At 42.5% G+C, this 14,638-nt stretch overlaps 1 pseudogene; it reads right to left on the bottom strand.

Moving 5' to 3' along the window:
- Positions 1-3,807: 3,807 nt before the first annotated feature.
- Positions 3,808-14,368, bottom strand: LOC112398151 (signal peptidase complex subunit 2 pseudogene; annotated as a pseudogene).
- Positions 14,369-14,638: the final 270 nt, after the last annotated feature.

Below are 14,638 nucleotides of genomic sequence, written 5' to 3'. Positions count from 1 at the left end.
ATAAATTGCAGATTAAAATCTTTATTCTAGAGCATTATAAATAAACAGACAAGAAAAAGAAGCATGGCTGTTCCAGTGATGGTAACTAATATAAGACATTCTGACGAAAGCAGGGCAGGTGACTGTTGTCTTTATTGTCAGAATGGGAAGCTCAAGTTTCTCCTTCCGGTATAAGACGCTGGCATTGTCCCATCACCTGTGCTCTCCCACGGCCTCCATCGGACCCCCTCATGTCCCCTGTGTTCCTTCCTTCCTTCCAGAGCTGGTCCATTGGGGTTTTGACATTTCAAAATATATTTAGGGGTGTAAGGAGCCCTTCACTAGCCTTTGTCTCTCTTTCCTCCTTCTTCAGAAATCTATTTTGGGAGATACAGTCTGCAAATGTGGTTGTCAAAGTAAACATTTCTTGCTAGAAGAGAAAATCTTGAAGGATTTTGGAACTGACTAGAAATATAAGGTGGGAGGGAGAAAAGAAGACCCTCACAGATCCCAGTGACTATCAGAGAATAGCACAGGGAGTAAGGACAGATCAGTTCTGGTACAACTAGAACAGGTATTAAAAGATGGGAGAGTCTAACCCCGAGAGACATGGTGAACACTCGCCAACCACCACGATAGCCTAACTCAACGCCAGAGCCTCACACTTTTTATCCAGGCTGTTCCTTTACCTACACTCAAGCAGGCAATTCAGCAGCCAATGCCCTGAGTCTTCAAGCGGGAAAAATGTAACTGACATAAACATCAAGTATTACGAAGGTTTCCTTTATATCAGAAAATGAAGAGAATGATGTGTCTGAGTAACGCTTATTAAGTTAATATGACAGCCTTATCAAAACACCTTTCCTCCTTCAAAGGGTCTGAATGGTCCTCAGACTGGGGAGTAGCAGAGGTTGAGATGAGTTTTCTTTTCCAGATAGTCTTGTAGACATCAGCATCATTACCTGTATCTTTAGCATCACCTGTATACACCTTAACTGGATAGCCGGTTATACTGCATCCAGGCCTTTTGCCTCCTGGGAATTAAGATGATTTCAGCAGCAGAGTCAGTTCTGGTTTCTCACTGCCTTCCGTCCTTCCTTTCTATAAATAATGGAAGCTACTGAGGGTTTTTTTTTTTCTTGAATTTCAAGCTTATCAGTGTTCATAATGAACCTTCTGCCAAGATAATCAATATAAAAATAAGATTTGTTAACACTTTAAATAACTGTGAGGCACCAGAAAAACAGGTTAAACTCACTCAGTAAACTTGGAAATCTGCCTTCTGAAAGTCCCTTGTTTTTTCTGGGATGACTGCGCACTCCCCACCACGGGAAAGGAGAGCTCAAACCTAGTCTTCTGGACTCAGTAGGACCCACGAATCCTCTTTCCCCTGTGCTCACCCTCACACAACGAAAGAGCAGTCTCTCAGCACATGGGGTGAAGGGGAAGCTCCTTCCTCCCAGCTGTAAACTCTATACCTCCTTTCTGCCTTTTCAGGAGACACTCTCCTTCCTTTCCAAGCAAGTGGCTTGTGTTTTTATAAAGCTGGGGTCAGTTGTGCCAGAGGAAAGCCATCTCCTGAAGGAGTGATGGAAGATTCTTGTTCTTTTCAGGGGTGTTTTGATTTTTAAAAAAAATGCCCAGTGAAAGTAATGATTGCTCCAAAACTATAAATCTTTTATTGTAGAGTCCCAGGCCCCTGGGTATTGGGGTTGAGTGGGGTGGTGAAAAAGTGGGGTTTCCCATTAGCTCATCAGCCATATCACCTAGGTCTACTATAAAGGCCAGCCCTACCAGGAGCCACAAACTGCCAACCCCCTGTCATTTTGCCCAGGGGATTATCTAGGAATGGGGCGAAGCAAGGGACTGGTGTCATGGGCAATTTTCCGTTCAGCTCTGACTCTCACTGGCCCTGTGACCTCAAGGTGGCAATTGTGTGTCTCTCAGCCTAGATTTCCTAATCTATAAAATGAAGATAATAATCATAATTTTTAAGGTAATGACGACAACACAAAAACATACTATTAGTTACACATTCGAATGCAAATGGAAGCCCTAATTCCCGGACCTCTCCCACCACAACCCTTCCCCTCAATTCCACCCCAATAGGGATAAAGACCTATGAAGTCATAGTTTGGGATAAAATGTTTAAAAGTCTTGTTTCTACTTGAAACATTGTTTGGTGGCTCTTAGACCTTTTGTATTCCTATTTTTAAAAATTAAAAATTCTCTTCCAAGTTTGTAAAAGGGCTTAGCATGCCTGTCATTAGGAAAGGAGAGATCTCCCTTATTATGACCCCTGCCCACCTTAGAACAAGAAGGAAAAAGGAAACAAGGAGCAGGCTTCTCAGGTCTGTTCTTAACCTAGTGCAAGATTGTAAGTAGGTGTCCTCTCACGTGCCAGAGACAAGGATTCTGAGGCCTTCACTGGGTCCTGATGGACTCTCGGTGTCTTGTGGGTGTCTTGTCGGGATGCAGGCTATGAGATTACCCTCCCTGGCCTGGCTCATACCACGCAGGTCCATGAGGATGAGTCCAGATAGAAACTCGAGGCTAAAGCTGGAGCTATCTAATAATATAAAACACACTTTTGCCTTTATTGTCTTATTGCATTAGTTTTTCCCAGGAGTTTATTGGGCTGTGGCTGGGTCAGCCCGCCCCATCAAGGATGTGGGATCCTGCCCAAGCCCCTTTCCCTCACAGTGAGCAATCTGGCTTTGCTCTGAAAACCTCGGCTCACCGTGTTCCCAGGAGGTAGGGTCCCTCAGGAGACCCAGGCGACTTCCCGACCCACTGACGCACCTTTATTCAGGAGATGATCGCTTTGGTGAGAAGGCTGGTTCACAGTTGGGACAAAGCAGCCTGTTTAGGGACCTCAGGCTGGTGGACCATGGGAGCAGTGCATCCCATCTGGTTAGAGGACGGTCTCCCTGGGGCCACGCACGCCTGCAAGTCTCGGGTGGGACACGGTGAAGGAAAGCACGTTCCCTCCTCTTCCGTCCTCCCTCCCTCCTTTCCCAGGAAATGCAGATCCATGGGCACAGCTTGGAGAACTTTCTGTTCCAAATGCAGACAGGCAGAAAGATTGTCCTGGACCAGAGGTCTCTCTCAGTTCAGGATTAGGGTATCAGGAGTGCAGAAGCCAAAGAGAAAGGTTAAAGAAGTGTTCTTTAAATATTTTTTAAGACGCTAAAGAGGATAAAAAGGTCTTGGGGGAGACCCTAGGGCTAGCGTTGCCTGCATTTAAAGTTTCTCAAGTTTAGTCAGAAAAACAGTGTTTCTGAGGACTCTCTCCTCACAGAAGGCAGCCTGCCTAGTCGTGGGAATATTTCTGCAGTTAACCTATTTGGGGGAAACGTCTCCCAAATGCACTTAAAATGAACTAATTTACAAAACAGAAACAGACTCACAGACATAGAAAACAAATTTATGGTCACCAAAGGGGATGGGGGTGGGGATGAATTAGGAGTATGGGATTAAGAGATACACACCACTAGATATAAAATAGATAAACAACAGGGATTTCCTGAACAACTCAGGGGACTATATTCAGTATCTCGTAATCACCTATAATGGAAAAGAATATATACACAACCCAATCCCTTTGCAGTACACCTGAAACTAAGACAATATTGTCAAACAACTATACTTCAATAAAAAAAATCTTTAATTAAAAAAAGAATACCATAAATTTTACTAAAGAATATGATGGGTAAAATTTACAAAAGAACTTCTCCCGGGCAAAAAAATAGAATAGAATAGAATAGAGTAAAATAATAAGATAAAATTCACTGATGATCGAATCTTGATAACTGATATAGACAGAGACTAAAATGCATCTCTCCTTTTCTCTCTTCCCTCTTCTCTATCTTGTCCTTGCTCCTCCGGCACTGTCTCTATGTCCACCTCCTCTGGCACTGTCTCTGTGTCCAGCGGACAAAGGCAGCAGCTCTGGAAGGTGACACAGGTGGGGTCCTGGGAAGAGCCCCTTTGCTGGGGAGACACTACTATACGAGGTTCTTTGATGCACATGGGGGGTCGGCTACTGCAGAGGTCCGTTAGACTCTGGGCTTTGGCACTTTTAACATCTTGTAGAAATGACGTGGTGGCCGAAATCCACTGCGAGAACTGGTCTGATTCCAGTGGGAGCTGATGCAAACTCCAGCTACCGAGCCAGAGATCCCCAGATCACCCCAGGCCTCAGAGGGGACCCAGCAGGCAGGGCTGGGCAAAAGGACAGTCTGAGAGGGGACAAGCTTTGTATGTGTCTTGTAACATTCATTTCTCTACAGTCCTCAGAGGGAGTCAAAGAATTAACCAGTATGACTAAAAATTGATCAGATGATGGAAATTTAAATTTATATTGACATTATTCTATGTATGGACAGTGTTAAAGTCCAGCACACATGGCTTAATTTCATCCCCTGGCCTTGGATGACATGGAAAAGCAGAACTGGACCTCCAGGCGGGAGATGGCTTGCCGTTCCAGTTCTTTCTACCACAAACCATGCTCTCGCTCGGGCTTCACCCTCCATCCCGAACAGAGCAGGGTATTTCTGCCTGTCACTGGGGAACACTTCCTGGTCTGGGGGTGATGCCATCTCTCCTTCATGAATAACATAAAACCGTCCCTTTGGGTCCCAAATAGCAGAATTGAGCTCCATGATGGTAATTGGCTTTCTATCCCATTGTTTGAGAAGAAAACCTCATCTCCTGCCGTTTTCCTGGGGACTGAGAAGGATCTGCAGGGTTTACAATCACTGGGACTTCTGTCCAGTGTCCTGACACCGTAACGTTATCTGTGAAGGCAGTCACGGGGGTCATTGAAGACAACTCACGTTTAGGCGTCTAGAGGTGAGTATCTTTAAAAGCCTTATTCCTCTCTATACCCATTTTGTAGGTAGCCCACGTAGTGTGGGAATTAGCCTGGGGAGCTTTCTGGAAATGTCCGACCCTTCATGTGACTGTTTTTCTCGCAGATGGGGGAGATGGGGAAGTTTGCGTATTTGCTGAAAGTCCTCCCAAGCTCCCTACACACCAGATTGTCTGGTGAGCTTTAAGGATCAAACTTATTTATTCACTTCAGAAGCATAAATGAGCTCTCTCCTACGTGTCTCCTTCAGGGGTAGTGTTTTAGTAACTAACTCACAGGCAACACAAGGGAAGGAGCATTTACTTAAGTAGTTTGTCCAAGTTCCTTCTCTGTGTGCTGGCTTTAGGCAGGCAGTGTTCTCAGGCCATCTCAGCATAACGCAAGGGTCTGCCTGTCCATATTCTATTTCACACTCCCAAAACACGAACTGATAAATATTCGCCTTTATTATTATTCCTCTCTATACGATGAGAAATATTCTTCTCTATCCCCATTTGATAGAAGTGTCAATTGAGATTGGACAACTTCCCCAAGGTCACAAGACTGCTACGTGATAGAGATGAAATAGAGATGAAACTGAAAATACAGAGCCAGGTCACCTAAACCCTACACACGCTGTCTTGCAGCCCCCCAGTAGGTAACTTCCCAAGGATGCACCTGTTCCTCAGTGATGGAGCCGTGATTTGAACTAAGGTCTTTCTGACTCTCCAGCCCCACTCTTTGTGCTTTGCCTCCCCTTCTTTCAAGGTCCGGGGAGAAGATAACAGGAAGCTCTCAGGGTGCTAAGAGGCAGGCACTTATGCAAAGACTGCTAACACCTTCCCCAGGAAGGAGAAGTTAAGATAGTTAGCATTTGTTTCACATTTTACATTAACAGAACATTTTCAAATGTTCAGTGCTTTCAATGCTCTCAATAACCCTGAGAAGCAAGAATTCTTATTTCTGTTTCCATCTGAGGAAGCCACAGCCCAGGACTCAGGCCATTTGCCCAAAGTCACTGCATTCAACTCTAATCTACCTCATCTGGCTTCAAACTCTTTCATTTTTCCACCATATAGTTTTCCATACACATTTTACCCTTTAGGAGGTTGGGTTCTTTCTTTCCTTTGAAATGAATCAGAATCAACGTACCTTTTGCGAATGTGAAATTTGCATGATTATAAGCATTTTTGAACGTTAGCCTGGCCATTTGGGCCTTTCTTGCCAAAGCTGAACTTCGAACCTGGGTTACCTCATTTCACCCAACATTATATACAAGTGGATGTGTACAGGTGTATAAGATGCAGTATCTGCGTAATAATGCTTAGTTTCCTTCCCCCTGGAGACTACGCTTCTCACACCGTTTCGCAGATGTACAAAGAAATCCACTTGGGTCTGTGCTTCCCACCTCAGGGATGCACAGCCGGGAGGGTTCATTCTATTACACTTCTGGATCTTTCTGGCGTAAGCAGGAGTGGAATCCCACGAGGAGACTTGCTTCCTTACCCGGGCAATGATTTTCCCACCTGCATAAAGCCTGCCATTTCTCCAGAGATCTGTGCTGGATACTTTTCCTTCAACAATTCCTGCTTACTTAAAGGATACATTTGATATGCTACTATACAAGGTAATGTGATGCAGTGCTCCCAGTTCAACAGCCTCCAGGACAAAAGTCACGAGAATAACAACAACAAAAGCTTCCAGGATGGTGATCAAGTCATTGGAAAAAGAACTGGGAAAACGTTATCAATTCAAAGACAAGGAAAAATGAAATGCATTCCTAGAGAGAATGAAAAGTAGACTACCTCCTGCCTTTTTCAGGATCTGTTTCTGATTAGAGAGAAAGTTTCTGTGTCTCTACTACTTCTGAAGATGAAATTTTTAAGGTGAAGTCAATTCCCCAAGTTAGGAAAATGGCTAGAAATCAGTGTCTCCTGACACTTAAATATTGTTAAGTGATAAGAAAACAAAAATAGGCTATTGCTCTAACTATATCTCAGGAATCTACTTCTAAAAGATGGCATCATCTTTTTATTTTAAAGTAACACACCCAAATGAAAGTTGAAACAATTTTCACAAAGAAGTAGCATGAGTTTCAAATTTTTACTACAACGTTAATGATTGTAATATAGTAGCAGTTACAAATTACATGTTTTATTTCAGAGATCTATAACATGGCTTCATATACACTTTCAGTATATGTCTATGAATATATGTATATTATATTTATAATATATTACAGCCTGTAAGTATATAGACAACTTTTTTCTCTCAGTAGAATGTTTTGATTCTTGAAGCTTTAGAGAACAAATCATTTACGAGGAGATAAATTCTGAGAGATCAATGTCAGTTAAAAGTTTGCAAAACAGTTCAATAACTCCATAAAGCGTGGACTTTTTATGTATTAATTCAGTTATTGAGTATTTATTGAACCTAAACTTTGCACCACATACTATATTTGGTGCTGAGGATACAGAGATAGTATTAATAGAATGAACCGTACTTGCTGTTTTTGTAAGTTAAAAACAGTTAATGGCAATTTAGATAGCAATTTAACATGATTTAACTTAAGTAAAACATAATCCTTGTTCTTATGGGGAGCGGTCTGGTAAGGAAAACAGCCTTATAAACAGGTGCACGTGCAGAGTGAATAATTAGAGTGGAATTTTAATGGTAGGTTCTGTATTTTTAAAAGTAGGAGCTGAATGGGTGTCCTGCAACAGATGGGTGAGGTTGCAATAGATTAGGACATTGAATAAGGGATGGAGGGGCGGAGACAGGAAAGGCAATGTATCATTTTTTAAAGATTGGCTGTGAAGCTGAGAGCATCAGCTGTCTCTGGGAACGGTTGTGGTTCAGGATGTATTTGTTGCTTTGTTTTTCTTTTAAAGCGAGAGAGGAAGTTTCTGGGCTGAGCCGGAGGGAGCCCAGGAAGAAGGTTGTGGAGAGTGAGCCTGAAGAGGTGTGATGGGACAGTCTCTGGCGCTGAGAGATTAATTGCGTTGTGCGACTCTGTGTGCCCCGCACATGACTTAGCAGGTGGGAGGTACACAACTAAAGGTTTCTTGAACTGAAGGAAAAACAACGCTAGATTCTTCTATCTAATTTTGATGGCACCTTGTTCTTCTCTAGGGAAAATAGCTCATGAGAGTCAATTCTGGGGAAAAATCTTGAAATTTTATTTCTAAATGCTTAGGTAACTCGTGTTATGAGGAAAGAAAGAAGGAAAGAATAGGAAACCGATATTTTAGAAAGACTTTGAACAGAGCCCAGAGAATAGTAACAGAACAGGTTGGGGTAGAAGCAGGAGAGAGAGCAGACTTTCATGCAGAAAGAACGAGCCTTGCATAAGGAGGATTCATGGGTGAAGACCTGGATGAGAAAGAGGTATTAAAGATGAAAAATAACATAAAAATGAGAGAGGCTCTTTGAAGCTCAGAGCATAATATTATAGAAAAGGCAGTAAGAAAACTGTTAGTCCCTGATGCCTGAAAGAATGTCGCTATTAATTACTGGGTGGAACACAAAGGTCGTCCCTTTGTCTGACAGAAAGCTGATCCATGAGATGTGCGAATGGAGATGAAGTAATGGTTCCAGTGTGCTGTGCTCTGCGATGAAGGCGAAATGTAGGAGGTTCGTAGCCGGGGTGAGTGGTAGGATCAAATTAATAGGAGAGACAGAGACGGAGACGGAGACAGAGACAGAGGCAGAGGCAGAGGCAGAGACAGAGACAGAAAGGGATCGGAGTGGTTCAAGGATACAAATAAATGAGAAAATTCTGAATGTGTCTTTACTTAATCTGTGGTTTGTTTCCAAATATTTCAGGCCAACAACTATTTCAGAGCTTGTCCCCCCAAGGAGCACTCCCCTTAAAGGACAAAGCTTGCACTTTGTCTCCATTTGCAAAGAACCACCAGCACTGCTCTGCTTGTAGAGGTCGGGGACCCAGCGTGGCTCTGTTTCAAGTCCAGTCTCCAACCTGACCCCTTTCTTCAGCATCCTGTCTGTTAAGACATCGCCATGGATCTCAACTTGAAAACCACTCTGTAATTTATTTAGCCTTTTAAAAATGATCTATGGCTTTGGAAATTCTATTTACTAGGTGTCCAAGTAAGCCTCCTAATCCCAGTTTTTTGTTTTTTGTTTTTTATATTGGAGTATAGTTGACTAACAATGTTGTTTTAGTTTCAGGTGTACAGCAAAGTGATTCCATCATACATTTACAGGTATCATTTTTCAAATTAATTTTCCCATTTAGGTTGTTACATAATACTGAGGGGAGTTCCCTGTGCTGTACAGTAGGTCCCTGTTGGTTATCCATTTTAAATATAGCAGCGTGATGTACATATATACAATGGAATATTACTCAGCCATTAAAAAGAATGAAATAATGCCATTTGCAGCAACATGGATGGACCTAGAGATTATCATACTGAACGAAGTAAGTCAGACAGAGAAAGACAAATATCATATGAAACCACTTATATGCAGAATCAAAAAAAAAGGATACAAATGAACTTATTTACAAAACAGAAACAGACTCACAGACTTAGAGAATGAACTTCTGGTTACCGGTGGGGAAGGGTGGAAGGGGTAGTTAGGGAGTTGGGAGTGACATGTACACACTGCCAATCCCAGTTTTTTCCGTCCCCCCGCACACACACCTCCCCACTGCCGGCTCCCAGGAGACTTGCACTAGAGGTAGGTGTGCCCGCATCACCAATAAGTGTGCACAGGGCTCTGGGTGATGCCAGGTGTGTGTCTGAATTACATGTTTGTTACCACTTCACGGGGGGGCCCCGTGGTGCCGCACCCACTCCCACTCTGCCTCCAGTGTTCCCTTACCTGGTCACCAACTGGAGGACAACTCGCTTTACTGGAAGTTGAAGACCACAGACTGGTAACTCCCTGTCTCCATACCCCCGAGGTCAAAGAGAGAGAGAGAGAGCTGGTTCGGGAAACCTCAGTTATTCCTAAGGTAGACACGGACCTCCTCTCAGCCGGGGTCTGGTCCGGATCCTAATAATGGCCATGACCAGCCGAGGGAGTTTAGCAGAGCAACTTCACCTTTGTGAGTCTCAATTCCACCAAATGTACAGAGGAGACAATAATCCCTATGGATAGCTTTGGCATCTTAGCCATGTTACAGGTAAAATTCCCAACACTGTTTCTGGCTCAGGGAACCCACTCAATAAATGATACATAATTATTAATATTATTTTTGATGTGGCCTATATTTTCTCAATTTTTCTAGAATGTCAGTGTTCCCAAAAGACCATCTCGGTGTACGATGAAATGGCTTATGACATGCGATACCTCAGAGTTAGGGTAACATGTAGACCAGAGTTGCCTGCTGAAGAACGCACCCAGGGCGGGTTGATGCTTCTATAGCACCAACACCTCTCTGTCATGACGTTCTACTTAAACAATCAATAGACAAATGGGAAGACCTTAATGATTTAGCATATTATTAGCTTAATGCAGTGTCTACTTGAAAGGAGACTTTGAACTGCTGTTGGAAATTTGAAGCAAGTGATTTTTTCTAAAGGCCACTTGGTTTTTTTGGCAACTCTCCACTGACAGCATGTTACTTCTGCTTTCTTTGTCAAGCACAGAAAAACAGGAAGCACAAAATCAATTTGGACTGGGAGTGGGGTGGGGGGAGAGAGCTGTTTCTAGGAGTAGAGTCTGATCCACCTTATGCGACAGGAGATCACTTTGAACTTGGCCTGGATCCCTGCTGGCTGCCTCTTTGAGTGTTGCTGGACACACAGAGAAATTCTTCTGTACCTTTGGGGTTTCTGGCTCTCTCCCTAGGACCTGTTTTTGTTTTTTTTTTTTTTTAATGCCTGTGGGGTGTACAGGACAGTGGAGTACATGAGGATCAGAAAGCCTGAGGCAAGGTCCAGCTATGCAGTGAATTAGCTATGTGACCTTGATAAGTCCTCTGGCCTCTGTTCTCTGTTTCTTCACCTATGTGAGTGATACACAAGGAAGAAGAGTCTCACATGCAAATTTCCAGCAGGGGATGTATCCTGGGAAAATGGAGGTGACCCAGAGAGCCTGGTTTGGGCTGTGGCCGGCGGGATATCTTGTGCTCAGTCAAAAGATATTCGAACTCCAATAAAAAAGAGTCATGTTCCAAGACTGAACACTTGTTGGCCATCGTTTCAAGCCCTCTGGGCCGGGTGATGTGTCAGGTCTTCTTCAGGTTTATGATTTGGGCTACACCCTCCACCGGCACCGGAAAGTAGCACTAAAGGATATTGAAGAATGTGAAACAGAGAGACTTGCCAAGTACCATTTAGCTATGCATCATAAGAAAAGCTTGAAGTGTGGAAAAAATAAGCTTCCTTTAGTTATACTAATCCTAAAACAAAAACTAAATTAATTTCAGTTTAATTACTATTAAACCTGGGATTAACGCATGGCTTTTCAGGAATTTTTTAACATAAAATAATGGAGTGCTTTGAGAAAGATGTCTATTAGATGGTATTAGCTCCAGAATCATTTATCGTCTTCTGAGCAGCTAGAGATATACCAGACAGAGCTCCCCTTAATGGCCATTCAGCAGGGACTCAATCCATCTCTCTCCATTAAAAGAAAGAGGAAGTGTTTTATTTATAGAAGACTAAAAGTATCCATTGTTGCTTTCTTCTGAATTTTAAAATGATGAAGAAACAGAGGTTCCCAAACTCTTCAGCCCGAGTAGGACTCTATTGGTCATTCCTAAGTCAAGGGTATCAGAACCTAGAAGGTTTCTCAGTAAAAAGATCACACGAACTTAAAGGGCTCCTTGATTCTGTGACACAGGGTGTCAAATATACAGCGACTTCCTTAGAACATCAGAGCCAGGTTAGGATTTTTTTAAAAACTTGTTGTTTTGAAATATTTATAGATTTGTAAGAAATTGCAAAGCTAGCACAGAGAGGACCTGTGTACCTTCACTCAGTGCCCCCCACCACTGGTTACCTCCTGCTTAGAGTATGATATCAAAAGTAAGAAGCTGACATTGGTGTGAAGTGTGGGGATGATCCTGTCCCGTTATTGCATGTGTAGATTCATGTCATCACCACCACAATCAAGACATGCAGCTAATCTACCCACAAAGTTCTCCCGTGTGGCACCCTCTGTGGTCACACTCATTTCCCTCCTCCCCAGCATCCCAAGCCCCGGCATTAATTTGTTCTCCAACTCCATAGTTTTGTCATTGTGAGAACGTTATACAAATGGAATCATACAGGAAATAACACAGTGGCTTTTTTATACTGGATTTTACTCACTTGCATAATGTCCTTGAGACGTCTCCAAGTTGTTCCATTTCTTTTTATTTGTGTGCATTCTTTTTTTTCATGGCCCACGGGCTCAGCCGCTCCGTGGCATGCGGGATCCTCCCAGACCGGGACATGAACCCGTGTCCCCTGCATCGGCAGGTGGACTCTCGACCACTGCGCCACCAGGGAAGCCCTGTGTGCATTCTTTTGTATTGCAAGTTGGTATTCCATGGAATGGGTTTGTTTAACTCTTCACCTAGTGTAGGACATTTTTGTTGTTTCCAGTTTGGAGCTATTTCAAATAAAGCTGCTATGAACAAGAATATATGCGTTTTTGGGCTTCCCTGGTGGTGCAGTTAAAAAAAGAAAAAAAAAAATATATATATATATATAGGGTTTTGTGCGGACATAGTTTTAATTTCTCATAAATAAATGTTCAGAAGGGCAATTACTGGGTCATATGGGAAGTGCATGTCTAGTTTTGTCTTTTTTTTTTTAGCAAACTGTCAAACTGATTTCCAACACGACTGGACCATTTTACATTCCCACCAGCAGTGTAAGAGAGATCCAGTTTCTCTGTGTCCTCACCAGCATTTGGTATTGTCACTGTTTTTTAATTTTAATTATTCTAACAACTGTGCAGTGATATTTCATTGTAGTCATAATGGCTAGTGATGTTGAACACCTTTTATGTCCTTACTTGCTCTCCATATATATCGCCTTCAATAAAATGTCTCTTCATGGGATTTGCATTTTCTATTTGGATTTTTTGTTTGTTTTTTTCTGTTGAGTTTGAGAGTTCTCTATAGAGTCTAGATATTAGTCCTTTAACAGATATACGGTTTGCAAGTATCTTTTCAGTCTGTAGCTTATCTTTTCATTGTCTTTTTTTTTTCACATCTCCTTTCGTTTTATTGAAAAAAATTTTAGAAAATGACAGTTAATAAAGGGCACAAGCAAATCAACAGGGATATACTAGTGGAAAACAGACAAGATAAAACTAAAAATGCCATTGGCTTCTTTAATTGGTTAAGAGCACAAAATGTAGCAGGCAGAAAGTCTCTTTTAAACAAATTAAAAAGCTATGTTTTTTCCCCCAATTCTCCCCAAGTCGGATATATACACACCCACAAAAATGGTGTGTGAAGGAAAACTGTCATACACAGGAAGTTGCATCCTGAATTAAGGGAAACAGCTGTTGAAATGGGAATTAACACAATAAAGTCAGCAACAGGTTAACAGTTTTAAAAATTGAGTCTTCAAATGCTGCATGGCACAAAGCTATACCATATAAAGTACTGCTAGGTATGGAGGAGAAAGTCTGTACAGCTTTTAGCAAAACTGCTTTTCCAGAAAAGCAAATCAAAACAATGCAATCATCAGACCAAAGAGGCTATAGCTAGATAACGGAGCTACAACTTATCATAACTGAGCTAGAAAATTATATTTATCCAGAATGGACTAAAATTTCAAGACAAAATGGACATTTTTTACATTTCTTACTTTATCCATATTAAGTTCTCCGTTGCTTTCTCCCTCACCCTTTAATTCAGCATGATCCAGCCAAAAGATGGCTGCTTTTGGAAGTGGCTGTTTTATTTTGCTTACAGTGGCATGACTGTCACGAAGCCTGGATATTTCAGGCTCATACGCATCCATGACCAGTGTCCCGCTGTGGTCAAAAAACTTGGCGATGGACTTGGTGAACTTGGCTTCCCGTTGCTGCTTTGTTCTTCCACTGATGAAGGTCAGCTTCAGAGTGTATTTGTCATTGAACCTTTTGAGACTGGACAACAGTTGCCAAATGTCATCAGGATCCATCCCTGGGGGATCTTTCCTTTGGGCCACGAGAAAGATGCTCTTCTCCTTATATGAGGAATAAACGGTCAGGATCCCCATCATCACAAAATAGGATATAACGCACAAAGCCAAAACAGGTTTGGACTCTGGAAAGGGGTGCATATAATCCCAGATCAAAGCCACTGTGGCGAAGAAACAGGAGATGGTACAGATGGTGAGGCAACGGTCAGTGAGACCACAATTCTCCACATACCTGTACTTTTCCAGAAGTACCTTTTTGGCAGAGTCATCCAAAGAATTTTTCACAGCGGATCCATCCCATTTGTCAATTTTTACAGGCTTATCATCAATCTTCCACTTATCCAGCAAGCTGCTGCGGCTACTGCCTGTCCCACAGCTGGACACCGCCAGCCCTACTACTGCCACCACCGGTTCTCCCGCACTGAGCAGCTGTCACTGCCATCTTGCTTGCCTCTGCGTCTCCCTCCCCTCCTACTTGTCCCCTTTTCATCGCCTTAACAGGATCTCCTGCAAAGCAAAAATTTTAAACTTTGATTTACCTTTTATTTTCTTTTATGGATCAGGTTTTTCACATGTGAGAACTCTTAGTGCAACTCTAGACCATGAGGTTTTTTCCTTATGGGTGTCTAATTGCTCCAACGCCATTGGTTGAAAAGGCTTTCCTTCCTTCACTGCATCACTTTGGCACCCTTACTAAAAATCAGTTGGGTGT

This window comes from Neophocaena asiaeorientalis, unplaced genomic scaffold (genome assembly GCF_003031525.2).
Source record: "Neophocaena asiaeorientalis asiaeorientalis breed wild unplaced genomic scaffold, Neophocaena_asiaeorientalis_V1.1 scaffold226, whole genome shotgun sequence".
Taxonomy (NCBI): Eukaryota; Metazoa; Chordata; class Mammalia; order Artiodactyla; family Phocoenidae; genus Neophocaena; species Neophocaena asiaeorientalis.
The sequence above is the reverse complement of the archived record's forward strand: the minus strand, read 5'-3'. Positions and strand labels throughout refer to the sequence as shown.